The 17,120-nt window shown below is 46.5% G+C and overlaps 1 long non-coding RNA gene across 2 annotated transcripts; it reads left to right on the forward strand.

Moving 5' to 3' along the window:
• The first annotated feature begins 8,825 nt into the window (after nucleotides 1-8,825).
• LOC146892227 (uncharacterized) lies at nucleotides 8,826-14,887 on the forward strand. 2 transcript variants are annotated; one of them, XR_015739372.1, is made up of 4 exons: nucleotides 8,826-8,914; nucleotides 9,341-9,459; nucleotides 9,834-9,885; nucleotides 12,128-14,887. It is a non-coding gene; the product is annotated as an uncharacterized LOC146892227 (long non-coding RNA). The 2 variants fall into 2 exon arrangements; XR_015739371.1 differs by having other exon boundaries at nucleotides 9,834-14,887.
• The last annotated feature ends 2,233 nt before the right edge of the window (nucleotides 14,888-17,120 follow it).

Consider the following 17,120-nt stretch of genomic DNA (forward strand, 5'->3'; position numbering starts at 1 on the left):
CTCTGCCTCTGCCTTGCCATAGGAGTGCGGGATTGCAGGTAGACTACCACATCTGGCTTTTTACACAGGTTCCACGGGTTGAACTTGGTTATGCATGTCAGGCATGCTTAAGCTAGTACCATCACCCAGAGAGCAACCTGCCTACCTGGCCCTTGCACGCGTGGCTGTCTGCTCAGCTGGAGAAACTGTAAATAACAGAGAACAATGATGTAGCCCCAGTACAAGCTTCTTTCCTAAAGAACCTTGGCTGTGAGTCTAGATTGAGGGGCTGAAGCAGCTGGGGTCCCATGTCCACAGGTCATGGCAGCAGCAATAGCTGTGCCCCCTAACGAAGAACCAACCTTGCAAGCTGGCTGGCTTCCTCCTCCTTGATGTCCAGCTAGATCCCATGCTACCACCTACATTTGGTGCTTCCTCTGGCCAAAACAGAAGAGTCTTGAGACACACGGTAAGGCACTGCTCTTGCAAAACATCTGTGAATTTATTCTTGAATAATTAATTTGAATTTTTTAAATGTGGCGTTTTCAGAATCTTTTCCTCCAGGTCCCGTTGAGAGATGTTTTCAGTCTGTAGAAGATGACAAAATGGTCTGGCATATGAAAAATGAGTGTTGGATGCCAGGGCTGTGGATCCAGGACAGAAAGTTCTCAGCAAGGATCTGATGGCTGAAAGGGTGTAGAAAGCCCGTCTGACCTTGCTGTTGTCAGGGAGAACTGAACCTGAGTCACACACCCTAAGGATGACACCTAACACACCTAAAATCTAGAGAGGAAACAATAGACAACAGAAAAGTCAGAGTCACGTGGGTGCGCAAGTCTGAAAGGTGATCATAGAGCCTTTTTTTTTTCTTTCAAGACAGGGTTTTTCTGTGTAGCTGAGGAGCCTGTCCTGGAACTAGCTCTTGCAGACCAGGTTGGCCTCAAACTCACAGAGACCCGCCTGCCTCTGCTTCCCAAGTGCAGGGATTAAAGGCGTGAGCCACCACCGCCCGCTCACTCAGCATTTTTACAGTGGTTCAAAGAGTGACCCATGCTCCAATTCTCTTTCTGCTCATTAACTTTGTGTTCTTGAACAAGCTTCTTTTTCTTTTTTTCTTTTCATGTGGGAGGTACCAGGGAGGTGTCAAGTGCCAGGGCCTTATGCTGGGCAAGCTCTCTAAACACACTATGCTACCCCCTCAGCTCATGAAGAAGTTGTTAAATTCTCCAGTCTCCCTATTGCTTATCCAAAACACGACGATAGGGTAGTGCCATCCTCATAAATCTGGACTGAAGCTAAAGGGAAGGAAGTGGCTGGAGAGATGACTCATCACTTAAGATCATGTACTGTTTTTGCTTGTATATGTGTGCTCTATGGATATACTGGCACATCCGTGTTTATTGCTGCACTATTCGTGTATACATGGATTTACATATTTTTGTGTGTGTGTCTTGCGTGCTGTGCGTGTACATGTGTGTATATAGGTGTGTGTGAGCGTGCATGTGCATATGCATGTGTGCATGTGTGTGTGGTGTGTATGCATGTGGGGTGTGGGAGGGATGTAGGGGTGCATGTGGGTGTCTGGGCCACGAATCTAGAATGGAAATCATGAGCAGAGAGGAAGAGTATTTTTGTTTTTTTTTTAATTTTTGTTTTAGTTTTTCAAGACAGGATTTCTTTGTAGCGGGTACCCACACATCTTTAAGTCAGTATTTCTGTGGTACACTGACTCCAGTCTTTTGAATGCATACCCAGGAGTGGTACTGCTGGTTATATGGTAATCATATGATCTGTTGGTCTACTCGTTTCTGAGGAAGCTCCACCCTGATCTCCACAGTAGCTGACCAAGTTTCCCTTCTCACCAGCAGTGAACAGGGGTCCCCCTTTCTCCACACACCTGCCAGCATTTGTTGTCCCTCACTTTCTCAGTGACAGCCCCATGACTGGGGTGTGATAGGACCTCAAAGCATTCAATTTAATTTACGTTGCCTGCTGCTGTGGACAGTAGACTCCTCTTCATGACTCTCAGCTGCCTGAACTTCCTTTGAGAACTGTCTATTCAGTTCCTTAACCAGTTTGTTGTCTGGATGATTTTGTTTCCTGGTGCTTAAATTTCACAGTTCTTTATATATCTAATATATGAGTCCTGGAATTTTTTTCCCTATTCTTCAGGCCGCCTCTGCATTCTGGCAATGGTTTCCTTTGCCATGCAGGAAATCTTTTTAATGTCTTGTAATCTTATGTCTGTTCTTGGAGTGATTCCCTGTGCTTTTGGAGTCTTTTCAGAAAGTCTTTGGGTCATGTGTTGGAGGGTGTTTACCTGTGTTTTCCTCTAGAAGCTCCCACTCTTTAGGGCTTACACCAAGGTCTTTGATCTACTTTGAGTGGGTTTTTGTGAAGGGCAAGAGCTATGAACTACATTCCATCCTTCTACATGTGGAAACCCAATTTCCCCAGCACTAACTGTTAAACAGGCTGCCTTCCCTCCAACGCTTTTGACTGCCCTGTCACAAAGACTGCTGGGTTAGTTCCTCGGTCCTCTGCTCAATTCTGTTGATCTACATGTCTGGCGGGTTTGTTCCTCGGTCCTCTGCTCCACTCCGCTGATCCACATGTCTGCTGTCTGCTATCACCAGGATGTTTTGTCGCCATGGCTCAGTAATATAATTTGAAATCAGGAATCGTGCTAGCTCCAGCTTTGTTCTTTCTGTTGAAGTTGCTTTGTGTTCAGGGCTTTTTGTGCTTCCATATGAACTTTAGGATGTTTTACGAGTTCTATAGAATGTCACCTCACTGAACTTATGAATAATTGTCTGTGATTTGGTCATTTTTACAATATTAATTCTGCTTGTGAGAATGAGAGGTCTTTTCATCTTCTAGTGTTTTCTGGAGTTTTTTTCCCCAGTATTTCAAGGTTTTCATTGTATAAGTTTTTACCTCCTTGGTGAGATTTATGCCTAGGTATTTTTGGGGTAGAAGTTACTTTTCTCCCTTGGATTCTCCCACAGAAGTTAATTATTGATACATGGGAAAGCTATTGATTTTGTGCACTGGCTTTGCATCTTCAAACATTGCTGAAAGTGCTCTGGGAAGAGTGTTCTTGTGGGACTAGGATCATGCTGTCTGTAGAGAGGGATAATCTGACTTCTTTCTATTTATTCCCTTTTAAATCTTTCTCTTGCTTTATTGCTATTGCTAAGACTTCAAGCACTGTATTAAACAATGTGGTAAGGGTAAGATGCTTCTCTCTTTCCAGACTGCAGGGGAGAATCTCTTTTCTCCAGTTAGTGGGATGCTGACTCTAGGCTTGTCGTGTATGGCCTTATTATACTGACGGGTGCTGACTCCAGACTCTTCCGTACAGTCTTCTTATGTTGAGGAATGTTCCTTTTAGTCTTCGCTTCCTTTTTTCCGGGGTCTTTGTTATCAGAATGTTTTGAACTTTGTGGAAGGCCCTTCCAGCACTGATGGAATGGTCGTGTAATCCCTGCCCTCGCCTTTTGTACACCAATGCTATCCTCCCCAGTTAGCATATGCCGAGCCACCCTTGTGTCTCTACTCACTTTATGGTTGGACTTGAAGCCCTACCTACTTAACTTTGATTACCATTCTGTTTGGACTTGGTGTTCCTTTGAAACGGCTAGTAGAGATTATCTGAGGGGTTTCAGATTTCCTCGGTTAGTTCTCTATGTCTCCATTATGAAAGAGAAAGCTTCAACTGCAGAGCTTTGACCATTCTCACCCTCAGCTGACCAGAGCGTCCTGCCTGTGATCACAGTGTAGGCCAGGCCAGCTTCGGAGTCAGAGTCCCCCAGCCTCTGTCTCCCAGGTGCTGGGATTACAGTGTGCCCCACAACTGCCTCAGCATCTTCTAATCAAGCTCAAGGTTCCTGGGAATAGGGGAGTATCAAGTATAACACACATGGGAGGCACTGTCAGGGATCCAGATCCACCAATGGCAAAGGAAGCCTAGCACACTTGGCCACTCCAGCACACTTGGCTCCAGTGTCTTCTATGAGCTCTCCAAAGCCAATCTGTTTCAGAATAACGAACAGATCTGCCTTCTTAACTAGAGCCCCACTGTCCAGGCAGAACCAGCGACATGCTTTTATGAAAGCGGAACTCGGGCAGCCTTCTGGTGAGAAAGAATGTGAGCCTCAGAGGCAGTGGTCACTCAACCCCGAGTGGAAAGACTTGGACATTCACAGACACAAACGATCCCAGATGCAAGCGCCGTGTTTCAGAATCTACCAGAGAAGCACGCACGACTGCCACTCTGGAGGAGAAAGTTGTGCGGGGGTGTGTGGAGCTGTCTAAAGTCTGGGGGTTGAAAGGACTACGCATCCCTGGAGATTTCAGGGAAACTGGAGGGCAATGGGGCTGGAGAAACCTGGGGACCTGTAAGTAGAAGGATGAAGGCTGCCACTGATGTCCAAGAAGAGTGCAGGGGAAGGCACTGCTGGAATCGCGGAGACAAGCATGGCGCTATCGCCGCATGTGCACCGAGCACGCCAGGACCACGCTGTAAAAGCCAGAGTGGAGGTCTTCTCCCAGGAACCGGGGACACTCAAGCCAATCCTTTGCCTTCTGGTCCGGCCTTGGGAAATCTCAGCCCCTCAGGTGGTGATTGAGATGGACCAAAAGACTGAGATGGAATGTGTGGTTGAGATTAAAAAAGAAAAAAGATGACGTCAACAAAAATGGTAGCTGCTGCCTTGCTTGCATGGGTCTCACTCTCTCTCCAAAGCAGCCAGTTCTGCTCAAGTAATTCTACACCCACGTGCTGGGATTGTTGTGGAGCTTAAAAACATTACCAAGGTAGAAGACTCAGTACCTGAAAACACAGTCTGTAGATGGAGGGAAATAATACCCCCTTCTGCCCTGCTAGAGCTAAGTGAAGTTAAGCCAACGACCAAAAATGAAGTTTCTGATAATACTGTCACATGTGACTGCTGAGGCAAAAGCCTTTCAGTTCTGCTGTGATTAATCGATGTGCATAATCCAGTCTAACCAAGATCATCCAAAGACACATCAGTAATTAGGCAGAGACTTTTTTCCATGTATTTCACCCACTCACCTTGCCCGCTGTGAGAGGCCCTGTGTTCCTACAGCACTAGAGCGTACTCTAGTGGTGGGCAGGAATAGCAGTGCCCCCCAGACTGCACCGCTCCTCCACTGCTGGGGAGTCCCAGGAATAGCAGTGCCCCCCAGACTGCACCGCTCCTCCACTGCTGGGGAGTCCCAGGAATAGCAGTGCTCCCCAAACTGCACCGCTCCTCCTCTGCTGGGGAGTCCCAGGAATAGCAGTGCCCCCCAGACTGCACTGCTCCTCCCCTGATGGGGAGTCCCAGGAAGGATAAACTCCCGATGGACAAAGGTCGGGTGGGCTTATTTCAAAAAAGAGCAGAGGAAACTAATAGACTATTTTGAGACGACTCCCTATCTAAGAATAAGGAATTCCCAAGCCCCACAATCCTTAAAGGAGGCAAATTCTCTCCTACCATTTGTTCAGTACCAAGAGTAAACAAATAAGAATTATTAAATATCTTTTGACAATCTAAAATGACATCCCACACAGTGAGGTTTCAGAAAAGCTTCACTTTTGCTTTTTTTCTTAAATCCAAGCCACATTCAGACTCCTCCTCGGAAACGCTTCAAAGGATGGAGAGGGAGCAGATAGAAGGTGTAATACAGCAAGCAAACTCCCTTCAGCCATGACTGCTATTACAGACTTGAGTGAGTACCATTATTTTAGATAAATAAAAACAATGGACCAGAACCAATTTTACATAAGGAGATATTGTTCAATTTGTTGCTAGCTTTGCTGAAGTCTCCTCTGGCCTGTGGAGTGATAGTTAATTATAAATAAGAATGTTTGTTTTTGCTTAGTGATAGCGCCTCTAGAAAATCACTCTCAAACATTTAACCAGGCAACACCATTGTCCTCTTGTGTGTGTCTCTCCAAGCTGCAGGGATACGTCCCCTTAGTTTTAAATGTAAATTCTATTCTTAAAATCAAACTCACATAAACTGGAAGAAGAAAATTCACCACCACCTCCACTACGCATCTAAGAAAAGAAAATCAGCTCGCTTAAGCCAGCTGCGTTGTGTACTCTTGTGTTTAGACTTGAAATACAGAATTATTTAGAACAAATTAAAGAGGTTATGTTTATTTGATTTCAAGTTATCTCAGCAAGAAACACATTTTTCGTACCTCTTTGGAAGAACAGCAGGTCAAATGACATATTTGTGAGTTACTCTTTGAGATATTTCAGCCACGCCGCAGGGTCCACCTGACCCAAGCTCCATCGCTGAGGGAACACAAGCTCCTGCCCTGAATGTCCTCTTAAGATCCTTTCTGGAGGTGGGAGAGTCGGGAAGCCGTCACAGGCCTTTTTATTTTTGTCCTATGACACCAAACAGTTTAATTACATTTCTAACCTATGACCTGGGATCATAATTAATTTCTCCAAAGGCAAACATTATGTAGCATAATTGTGCAACTTCGCAGGAATAAGCACGATTTGCTTCAAGGTCACCCACGTGCTTTAAACTCTATCTGCAAATCCCTTCCTCTTTTTGAGCAGTCTTTCCTTGTGGACAACGCTCAATGGCAAAGGAGGGTCTTTACTGTTAACGCTAAAACAAGGAACCAAACAGGTTTATTACAAAGGAGATCTAGACCCTGAGACAGCAATTGGCTTTGTTAATAAAATAAAGAGCACACACTGGTATAAAGGCAAATGGGACTGTGGTTCCCTTATTAAGTGGTTTGATTAAATTAATATCACACCTGTTTGAAGTGCATGGTCAAGAGGACTTCATTGACTGTTCCTGAAAGTAATTATTCTGAATGGAGAGAAAGCCTCTGCTCAAAATGCAACCCAATATAAGGACTTGCAAGTTAGATGTTGAGCCGTCTAGAACTGTAAACCTTTGTTCCTGTCTTTATGAAAGCAATTCTGCTATTCCCATTAGCGGGCAAGTTTGCCAAGGTTGAAATAAAATGCCATAGCCGAAAACAAGACCAGTTCTGACCTCCTTGCTACACCTGATGCTTCCAATACAGATTTCCTCTGACTGCTGCTTTCCTCACCTCCTTTGCCCCAGGCTTTCATAATCCAGAGAGAAAAAAAAAATGAATTTCCCTTCCCAAATGCTAGAGTTGCTGGTGCAGAACGTAACTAAATACCAGCAGCTGTGCCAGGGCACCTGGGGCCACAGAAAGAAGCCTTTCAAACGACTCGGGGACGAGCAAGGGTCCAGCTCTCTCCGTCTCTCGGCTTCCTGTGGTTTAAGAAGTGCGGAGAAGGCTGCAACTATGCTTTGTGCAAAGCAAAAGGGTGTGCATGGCAGGAATGCGTGTGGGAAAGAAATGAGAAAACAGATGCTCCTAAAGCTGCAAAGGGGACTTGAGGTTCGCTGCTACTGCTCGTGGCGACTGTGGCGTCTCAGTCGAGTGTACAAACTCATCCCAGGGGGATGTAGATTCCAGTTCAGTAGGTGGGGCCTGGGACTCTGCTTTTCTAACAAGCTCCTGCGCGGTGTGGGTGCAGCCTGAGCTGGTGTGATCCATCGCCTTTCCATCAGTTGCGTCCTGTCGCAGCTACACCTGTTAATTCAGTAAGAGATTTTTCTGGGCGACAAGCGTTGTACGGTCTGTTCCCTCGGTGCGTCCCTAAGCTCCTGGCACAGCACGACGGTAACAGTAAAGTCTTTGAAGAGGTGTTGGCTGTGTAAGCGCCAGGAGGGAGACTTAGCTTCCAGGGTAGCGATTCAACTTGGGCAGAAAAACGTGTCCTAGAACCTCGTTCATGTCTTTCCGGTCAGTTTCATTTTAAGACTACAATCCGCGGTCTCCTCCTGCTTCTATACCCCTTTGTGCTGCCATTGCCATCTCCTGGGAGAGGCAGCAGGTGTGGCCGGAAAGACTGGATTTGCAGTGGGAGGGCTCACTGCGACCTTGATTCAGCCTTAAAACCGAACATTCCTACCTGGGAGTAGATCTAAAGGATTAGAGAGGATAAACCTGGTGAAGTAAGCTTGCAATTCTAGCCAATCAGGGACTGGCACAAGAGACTCTCAAGGTACGGTCCTGCCTGTGCTATGAAGTGAGTTTAAGGCAAGGCTGGGCAAATTAGCCAGACTCTGTACTGAAATAAAAAAGGCTGGATATAGTCCAGTGGCAGAGCACTTTCTAGCGTGCGTAAGGTGCTAGGTTCAAGCCCCGGTACCACAAAAGGAAGGAAGCACCTTTGTGAGATACAGTAGATACTCGGAGTTATGGGTGCTCACTCTCAGCTGTGCTTGCCTTAAGCCCGTGAGTTGTGCATTAGCATGGCCTGGGGCACTCTCAAGAAGCCCCCTATTCTCCAGGGCATACCCTTGCCTAATTACCGAATGAGCAAGGCCATTGAAGAGCATCCTTTATAAAGCCCCATGCCTGCAGCTCAGGTTGCAGAGGACCAGTCTAACTGTAACGAAGAAATGAACAATCACGGTAATTTCTTTCCATTTGTGGCTAATTAGACAGGGGTAGAATGGGTGTTGGAAGATGGTAAGAGGCATGCAGTCAGCGTCCCCAAGGCTTGTCTTCTTTCCTCTCACCCTGCAGGTGACAACAATCTTCAGCAGCTGGTGCTGGCCTGCCTCTCTCTAGACCACAGTCACAGACTTCCTGGTGTTTGAGAGGGACTCTTGCTTGATTTATGATTCATGTTTATTCACATGTGGTGTGGGAGAATTGTCTGTATTCTGTCAATCATGTTTTAAATAAATGCTGATTGGCTAGGCAGGAGGTGTAGGTGGGAAACCCAGACAGGAAGTGGAAATGATGCAAGGAGAGCAGGAGGAATTCTAGGGAGGAGGAAGCTGATTTCCCCACTCCTGCCCAGACCACCGAACCAGCAGGATGGGAGCTGCCCCGCTGAAAAAGGTACTGAGCCACATGGCTAACATAGATCAGAAAAATGGGTTAATCAAGATGTGAACGTTAGCTAATAAGAAGCCTGACCTAAAGGACCAATCAGCTTTATAACTTATGGAGTGATTTTTTCTCTGGGACTAAACAGCTGGGGGGCCAGGCAGGACAGAAAAAACCCCCAACAAACAGGCCCCCTCATGTTACACACATGCATTCTATGTAGTCCAGTATTATTATCTTATCTTTCTCATCTGTATTTTCTTAGGCTTTCACCAATCTGTGAAATTAAATGAACTTTCATGAATAAAGTAGTCACAATGGGGAAAAAAAAGACTATAGAAAACCTCAAAGGTGTTGAGTCCCAAAGAACTCAGCCCAGTGTATTTGGGTTTATGTAATGGGTCTCATGTGGGCTTCATATTTCCGCTCTGTTCTCAGGAGGTGTAGCATCGTGCACTGGAACGTAGGCTGGCCTGGAGCTTACAATCCTTCCATCGCAGCCCCTCGAAAGCTGGGTTCACAGGATTGGGCTCATCCCCGTTTCCCACACAGCACAGGTGGCTTTCTTGTGTGTTCTTGAGCAAATCTAGTTAGCTGCTCTCCTTGTTCTGGCGTAATGATTCTGGGCTTTGGGATCAGTAGGTGGCCCCTGCAGTGTGTGGTCACCCTGGCCAGACGCTACCTTTGCTAGGTTGGGGTCCTCATCAGACTGCCTGCCGTTGCTCATGCTATCTGCAGACGCTGTGGGAGCAGCTGCACAGAGATCCCAGGCAACGCTCTTGTGGGGGCTCCACACTGAGCCTCCTCTTTCCCTTTGCTTCCATTGACCCAGGCATAAGTCCCCACTTTATGCTAGAACCATTCTGTCCCTAAATCTGAACATGTGACTTCCAGACCACGCCTCCTGACTCTGTCTCCATTTCCTTCCCAGGAGGACTCGGAGGGGCCGGCTGCACAGGATCATCAGAGATTGCTAGATACAGGTGGCTCTTCAAGGAATAAAATTTGGGCCCTAGATGGAACATTGAGGTGTTTGCCAATTCCAAGGGAGCAAGGTCTTTAAGGGACAGTGGTCTGTCACAGGCATCATCTTTCACCACTAAATGCTGAATAATTACTGTCCTTTTGTGGATGGGAAATATATTTACCTTGGCATTTAAATAAGGGCTAATTCAGAACTACAGAGTATAATGGCAATAAAAGGCCATAGAAGAAACTGCTTGAAATCAGGCATGGTGCCACATGCCTTTAATCCCAATCATTGGAAGGCAGAGGCAGAAAGATCTTTGAGTTTAAGGCTAGCCTGGTCTACAGAACAAGTTACAGGACAGCCAGATATCCAGAGCTACACGGAAAAACTCTGTCTTGCAAACAAACAAACAATCAATCAATCAAAACCCAAAATGGTCTAAGAAGACATTACCTGTGAAATAGATCTAAAAAAGTCTCTTCAAGAAAGGCACAAGTACCCTCAATGAGAGAAACCTGGCAAAGGTCACACTGGGCACCAGCAAAGTGACAGTGACCAAGTAAAAGGCGGTGTGCACTTCTCTTTCTCACCGTACACAACGCTAGAACTCACAAGACTATCCTGTTAGCACTGGGATCTGCTAGCAAGCCTCCTGAGCTCAGAGCTTCTGTGCTTGTACGGAGAAGACATCAGCCTTCTTCCTGTTGTAGTACCACACAGAGAAGTCGGCCATCATCCTGTCGTGGTGTTTAAACTCCCATGGCAGCTGTCACTTCACACTTCAGGGTGTGGCAGAACAGTGGCAGGAACTTGTGGCAGAGGCTTCTCCACTTCACGGCAGACAGAAAACACAGGGATAGACAAGGAAGAGGCCAGGAACAAGACACTTTCAAAGATGTGCTTCCCGTAATGATTCCTTTCAGCTAGGCCTGCCTTCCCAGAGTTTTCAGCTTCTCCTCTTCAAACACCACACCGAACCCTGGGGACAAGCATGCAATGCTCAACCCTTGGTAAGGGGGTGAAGCGTCTCATATTCCCATTGTAACCCGGAGAGCCTTGTGTCCCCTGCAGTCCTTTCTGGAAGGTGTGCTTCGGAAAAGTGGAATCATGGTTCCAATTTAGAGCAAATATGGGAAGTTATAAAGAAGACTGTGAGCACACACAATATTTTGGAAAAGAGTCTAGAGCTATAAAGTCCAAGAATTATGCCATCAGCCTTCCCTCCTGTGGTCCCAACAAAATCGGGCAACCCCCGGTTTTGTGGGTGGGTGGAGCCCAGACTCAGGAGGGCAGGGACCTTTATTCTTTTCACTGAAGGATTAGCACCTGGTAAGGCGAACTGATACAGTGTGTTTGTCGTGCCAAGAAAAAGTGAGTGGTCCAGATGATTCATGGAAAGTGTCAAGTCTTTATTCTCCTCATGTGGCCTTGAATCTGAACACCTGGATGAGGCAGAATCAGGGTCATCCACAAGAAGAGAGGGTCGATGTCTTTGTGGTCTAGGCTGTTGGCTGCTTGTCTCTAGCTGCTGCAGAATTTACCTTAGGAACAACAGTAAATTGTTGGGGTCCTTATGCCTCGTGCTGGAGACCCTGGAGCAGTTGCACCTTAGCTGCTGACTCAACTGTTCCTTCAAGGACTTCTATAACCTTGTGCAGTGATTGCTAAGGAAGCTTCCTGGGGAGGGACAAGGGAAGGGCAGAGGAGAGAGAAGAGGGGAAGATATGCAAAAGCTGAAGTTAAAACAACCGAGATTATTTTAATTTGTTTGTTTGTGTGTTTGTTTTGTGTTTCAAGACAGGGTTTCTCTGTTGCTTTGGAGCCTGTCCTGGAACTAGCTCTCATAGACCAGGTTGGCCTCAAACTCACAGAGATCCACCTGCCTCTGCCTCCTGAGTGCTGGGATTAAATGTGTGCGCCACCACCATCCGGCAACTATTTTAAGTTTTAAAGAATCAACCAAGTCAGCGAGCAACCCTCATCAGCCAGGGATTTACACGAGGACAGTTGCTAGAAACACTCAAGTCATGCTAATTTCGTTAGATGCAAACGTGTTCAAAGCTGCTGCAGCTGAGAGTCACTTCTGCGTGGATTCCAAAGTCGCTGTTTTGGCAGTCACAGAATTAAAGTCAGACTCACTAGAGGCATTTTAACATCTCCTTAACAATGGGATTCCGGCTTGGCATCCTCACCAACTATTTAGGAACCAAGAAAGCAAATCAGGCAAGTTCTCTGAAGTCTAACTCTGCTTGTAGGAGCTGTGACCAGTTTGGGGGCTGCAGCCTATGCATCCAACTTGAGTCCAACCCTTTGGAAGCATGTGCTCATCAGAGATGCTGAAAGCTGGGGTAAGAGCACTCCTCCCCTAACCTCCACTGGCCTGGGAGCAGCATCTCAATCATTGCTGACACCATATCAGCACTATTGCTGTTAGCAGAAAAAGGCCCAATGTTCAAAGGTATCCAACTGATAACTGGACCCATGCTTTTGATAGGAATCGGGGAGGTGGGGCTAACAGTCTAAGTGATATTTTACTTCTTGTAAGAATGTGAAATCACATTCCCCTTTCTTGTTCAAGCTGATGACTGCTCTGTGCTTGCCAGGTTCCTAGTCACCTGTTTTCGGAACAGTGTGCACTAGCTGAGGACATCGATTGGAAGCAGTCTCCTGCTTCAAATTCCAGACATTAGCTTCCTAGTTTCTAACCAGCCACAGTCGGGGTTTGCGTGGAAATCCAACAAATGGTAACAGCCAAGTGTCTCCATTCCAACAGTTTTCCCCCCAGCTCTCCACTGGCCTTACTCATCTTTCATGGACCGACATAATGCCTGTGTTCTATTAAAACTTCAGCAGACCGCATCCATCTTGGGATGACTTCCTGACTGCCCAAAGAACTCACGGAAGTGATTCCATTCATTTGACACCCTGATTAAACGGCAACTTAGTGTGGTATTCTTAACCTACCACCATTTAATCTATGAGGAGTCTTACAGATTACAAACTTCATGAGGGCAGGAGCAGGGTCTACATGTCCATGCAGTTTCTGTTTTTGTTAGAATGAAAACAAATGGCAGATGTTAATGTAAAGGCTCAAGAAGTAAGTTAATAACAGATACTTGGGGAAAAACTGTATCCAGCTGAATAAAAAAATGAGAGATACATTTTAATAAGTAATTTTTGATTTTCAAAAGTAATTAAAATGAAATAAGTCATCTAGAGTCTGCCCTCTGCATTCACAAGTCCCACATCTTTAGCCAATCAACAACTGTGAATTGAAGATATTTTTAAAATATCTCCATCTGTACTAATCACACAGAGTTCTTTTCTTGTTTTCATTCCCTGGAGACACAGAATAACATGGCAGTTATGTATAAGGAAATAGGGATGGTCTATTTAAGGTCTATGGGGTGATGCATATCTGTTGTATACGAATACTTTGCCATTTTATAGAAGAAATTTGGGCATTCAAGGATTTTGCTGTGTGTTTCTGTGGGGATGAGATGGCCAGGTGACAGGGTCCTGGAACAAGGTCTCAGAGGCATAGCAAGGGGTGATAATTGATCTGATTTGTCCATTCAATCTGTAATCTTGAGTCACAATGGAAACACACCTCTGGGTATGGCCATGAGGTTTCATTTAGCTGGGAAGACCCACGCACAGGTGAGAGGTACTATCTCAAGGGTTGGAGTCATCAGCCCATTAAAACGGAGAAACCTGCCTTCTTAGCTCTCTGCCTCCTGACCGCAGATGGAATGTGACCAGCTGCCTCATCCCAAAGCCACCACAGCACACCCATCACGATAGACTGTGCCTTTCAAACTGCACACCAAACCAACCCTGAGGTTGCTTCTGTCAGTATCTGATTATAGTGATGACAGAAGCAGCTAGCACAGGACAGCTACCGTTGCTTGCTGTTTTACCTTCAGCTGATCGGGGACTGAACCACGGCGTTGCTCGGTCATGAACACAGTACACAGACGCACGGTGTGCTAGTGACAGATACCCTTCAGCACCACAGTGTGTCACAAGCAAAGAGTGCGAAGCAAAGCTAGCCTCAGGGCCCCTCTTGTGTAACACTGTCTGCTTCTCGTTTCTCAAGTGGTCATCACGTTTTTCCTCTGCTACTAAATGCAAAACTGACCTAAGTCTTAATTAGTTTTCCCTCCCCAGAGTCACATATAGTGACGCCTTCTAGTAAAAGGTTGGGGGATAAAGAACTAAAGCTCCATACAGAACAGCCAGTAATGGGCACACATGTTTGTAAATGTTTGCTTTAATACTAATGTCAGATTATTTAGGACCTAATCCTTCCTGTCGATTGGGCTGAGTATACGGCGTAGGATAAAGATTTGATCCCCACATTAACACATTTTATGGGTTGCAAAGCCACTTTCCCCGCACTAAAACACAAGGTCATGAACTGATAGAATCCTCATTTTTTCCGAGGGTTTCGGTAATCTGCGGAGGAGGCCTGGACAAGTCCTGGGTAAACAAGTCGTCCGAACTCTTAGGAAAGGCATCAAGCCGGTGTGAGCGCTCTTCAGAGCATCTGGGGCTGACGGAACAGCAGCAAATGCTAAGACGCACTCTGCTTCCAGCCGCTTAGGTAACCGTGCTGCCACAGATTAAAATTAAGCCATCTGAGGCCATCCCCACCGCAGGAGACAGAAAGGAAGAGACTCTCAGACCTTTCCACGTCTTCTCCCCGTCCTGGAGGATTACAATGTCAACCACATCATTAGAGTTGCAAACCTCTGGGAGTTTCTGCTACTGATTCCATTGCTTTGTTTATCTCCCCTTCTCTCTGTCACATGAGTTTCCGCTATGCATCTGCTCTTCATATCAGTGAATCACCATTTCACGGATTAGGAAAGAAGACAGTCCAGGAGTCTGGAAAGACGGCCTAGGGCAGTGGTTCTCAACCTTTCTAATGTGCGACCCTTTAATGCAGTTCCTCATGATGTGGTGACCCCCCCAATCATAAAATCATTTTCATTGCTTCTTCATAACTGGAATTTTGCTGCTGTTGTGAATCATAATGTAAATATCTGATCACAGGATAGCTGATATAGGCCCCAGGGAGAAGGTCATTTGACCCCCAAAGGGGTCACGGCCCGCAGGTTGAGGACCACTGGTTTGAAGGGTAAAAGTGCTTGCTAAGCCTTAACTGAGTTCATATCCTGCATCCATATAAAAAGCCATGCATGGGGGCAAGTGCCTGTAACGCTGGCCCATTGGCGATTCGAGTAGGTGGAGGCAGAATTGCTGAGGTTGGCTGACTCGTGAGCCTGACTGAAAAACTCAAGGTCCCCAGGTTAGGAGAGAGACATTATCCAAGGGAATAAGACAGAGAGTGAGAGAGGACACCTGATGTCCTCCTGTGGCCTCTGTACACACAGACACGCACCCCCCCCCCCCCCCGAAACACAGGCAGACACTACAGCCCAGAGAGGGATATAATTGTCACCTTAGTTTTTAAACAGTAGGACAATCAGCTGTCTTCTGTGTTCAGTTACTGTTGTGTCAAAGGAAGTTTCTCATTTCCCACCTAATTTCCAGTGTTTCCTTGCTCTCTGGTAGTTTCCTGTTCATCAGAATTGCACACCTAGGCTTCCTTCGAGGCTGACTGGATGAGCCCGCCTTAGAAAACTGAGCTTGAGGTGGGTTGTCTGCCACTTCCCACATCTGTCCCTGCTCACTATGATGCACAGTCCTGGGCCAATAGGCCGTCCTTGCTCAAGAAAAAAAAAAAGCCAGTGGTGTCTGTTCCAGCATGACCACTTTGAATCCTAACCGCATGAACATTGCGGTTCTTTCCATCTGAAGATAGGCAAGGCTACCGAAGGGTGTTCCCAGAGCAGCAGCCCAAGGGCTTCAGGGTTCAGATGCCCCAAAAGAGTGCTGTTTGTCCAGGCAGGAACTCTAAACACTGGACTTTTTTCTTTTCTGGAAAAAAGAGAGTCTGTAATGTCAAACTGCTTCTCCCAGTTAGATGATGGAGATGAACTCTGCTTCATGAGTTTGTTTCTTCCTCTCCCTGCCACCTGTCCCTCCCACGCTGTCCCTCATGCTCTGCTTCCTACTCTGTCCCCCCACACTGTCCTTCCCTCCCACCCTCCCTATTCCTCATCTCTACCCTTTCAAGTCCCTCCTTTCCACCCACCATCTTCGTCCACTCTCCCCTTCCTGTCTTCCCCATCACTCTCGCATCCCAACCTTTTCGTTCCTTCCTCTCCATACTCATTCCCTCTGCTCCTATTGGATCATCTCTATCCATTTTTGCCATATTCAAGACTATCCTCCATACAGACACCCAAGGAGTCTTTCAAAACGGAAACTTTACCGTGTCATTCCACTCCTTAAAAGTCCTCAAAATTTCAGCCCTGCTTCCTTAAAAGGGCAACGAGGAGGCCGTCCCTTGAGGAAGCACGGAGTGTGGTTGGCAGCCAACGTGTTATAGTGCTCCCTGACTGAACCGTGGTCACAGAACAGGAACCGGTACAAGCGAACACAAAGACCAGGCTAGCTCCCTTCTCCAACTAAAATGAAAAAACAAAACAAAGCAACTTTACTCTTGGCCCCGCTAGCCTGGCCTGCATCCTCTCAGCTCCTCAATACTATTACTGAATATCCAATTGTAAAATTATCCTTATTTTTGTTTGCACTTAATCCAGAATGGATTTGTGTGTACTTAAACCTCCCTAGGAGCACCCAGCAACAGCCCTGGTCCTGCCTCCCAGCTCCCCGACACTGAACTGTTCTGTGGACCAACCAGCTCCTCACTGACTCTTCCAGCATTAAGCTGAATACATGGATCTACCCAGCTTAGGAGTGATTAGCCCTGGAGTTGCTCCATCCGCTTCATGCATTTTTCCTTTCACCACGTGTGTGTGCTCTAGCCATACACAGCAAGACTCTGTGCAATATCCCGAACATCCCTGTCAGTATCACTGGATAAGGGAACTTCCCCTCCCGAGATTATCCCAAACCCAACTCTAACGTCAAGTCATATGTAGAGAATAGCGCCTTCATGCTGTCTTGGCTCGGACTCCTGTGCCTTGCAGCAGCTCTAGCTGAAGTCTGTGCAGAAGTTCAACATCTGAAGGTGGAAATCAGAGATGAGGTTCCAGTTCTGGCTTTGGTGATGCCTGGCCTCAAGAAGCTTGCTTATGACCCACATCAGGCTGAGCTAGCAAATGCCATCCAAAATTTATGCCAGCCATTACTCCCCATTGATACATAAAGGAG

This window comes from Myodes glareolus, chromosome 12 (genome assembly GCF_982192425.1).
Source record: "Myodes glareolus chromosome 12, mMyoGla1.1, whole genome shotgun sequence".
NCBI lineage: Eukaryota > Metazoa > Chordata > Mammalia > Rodentia > Cricetidae > Myodes > Myodes glareolus.